Consider the following 1,746-nt stretch of genomic DNA (forward strand, 5'->3'; position numbering starts at 1 on the left):
TGCAGTAACTGATACCTAATAGTCAGGAGTTAAATGGCGGGTAAAGATGCTTCTTACCATCATTACTGAGTTATGAAGTAGTTTTAAATTGGGGTACAATAAATATGATTGCTCTTATCTTCCATTCAATCTGTCTAATCTTCCCTCCAACCCTCCTCCCCAATCACACACACTTCTAGAGCCAAGGGGACCTGTGGGAAACATCTGGACATTTCTTCTCCTCACCAGTGGAGGATTCTGTAGCAATGGGAGCAAACAGAAAGAGCAGATTCAGCTCTCATTTTGGCTGACAGCAACATCCTGCTCCTTAGTTCTCCACTGGCTCTTGGATGCTCAACGTGATGACAGATTCAGGTGGTAAAAACTAACTCTGAAAAATAAAACTTAAAGTGATGTGCATAGCAAGACTAACAGCACAAGTCTGCAGAATTCTGGTCTCACTCGGCTGCGAGAGGAAAAGTGCCATTTCAGGATGGCGAGTGGCATGTGGCCCATTTCAGCTCTGAGACCTTGATTTGCTTCCTCTTCCACTTTTTCCTCCTGCCCAGAGTGGATGATTCATGTCACCTTTAGGGAATTTTGCAGTTTTATTTACAGTAAACGAATGCATATTCTCAAGATGAATTCCCAGCTCTCTGGACACTGTTATTTCTCCTTGGGACAAATGGAGGATACCTGGTTCCCCACCTCCACACCCTATGCCCCTTCCCTTTTCCTCTTGCGAGTCTACACTGTCTGAGTGAGAAAGAGGACAGATGTGGTCACTCTGTATTTCCTCCTCTCCCTGGGGAAAAGTAGAGATCACCTCCTATTAATGCCCCATCTTTCCATTATACGCCCTCTTGTTTTCCTTGTCCATCTCCCAAACTCAAAGTGAATGGGGGGGGGAGGTGCAGGGGGAATAAGCCTTACTGAAAAAGAAAGTAGTATGGGGTGGGGGGGAAATCAATGAAATTATTTAGGAAATGGAAGAATGGGCCCCTCTGACAATACTTTAATTAAAAGCTCTCAGGGCTGCAGAGTGCAAAGTTGCTGATAAGAAAGTGCACGTTCCCAACGGATTCTTATCTACCCCATTTGGGACCGGGGAAGTTAGAGAATAAATTTAAGCATGTGAACCCCACGCCCCCCCTCCCCATGACTTTCCTCTCAGGAGTCAGAAGTCTGAGCTGGGTACCCAGGAGCTAGGTTCTCTACTCATCCCCCACCCCCAGAGACCAAAGATTCTGGAAGAAGAAGAGAAAGTAGTTGGCTTCATTCTGGCTCTGCGTGAAGTGGTCACTTCCAGGTCCTGAGATGGAAAGTTAGCCAGCTCCGGCGCTGTTTAGAACCTCGGAGTTGGTACCAAAATGACCCTTAAAACCGGTGAGCCCAGCCGCCCTCTCCGGCAGCCATCTTGAAATTCTGGAGAGCCCAGAGCCTGAGGCCCTGAACCCTGATTTCACCGGGAACCCTGGATCTAATTCTGGCTCCCCACCCGCCAGCTGAGCCCGGGAGCAGGCCCCGCCCTCACGTTCTCCCTGGGAGTCGCTGACGGCTTCCACCTCGGAAGCACAGGGAGGCCCCAAAGACCCCACGCTGGAGCGCCATGTAAAGGCAGGATGGGCAGAAAGGACACCTGTGGCAAGCAGAAGGTCAAAGCCTGCCGGTGCACCAACAAAAACAAGCATGGAGTCTCACGTACCTTCCCAGGCGAATCGCGTTAGACTTGGTTAGACTGAGAAGGAGAGATTTTGAGTGAATTTG

The sequence above is a fragment of the Phacochoerus africanus genome, chromosome 10 (assembly GCF_016906955.1).
Source record: "Phacochoerus africanus isolate WHEZ1 chromosome 10, ROS_Pafr_v1, whole genome shotgun sequence".
In the NCBI taxonomy this organism is placed as follows: Eukaryota; Metazoa; Chordata; class Mammalia; order Artiodactyla; family Suidae; genus Phacochoerus; species Phacochoerus africanus.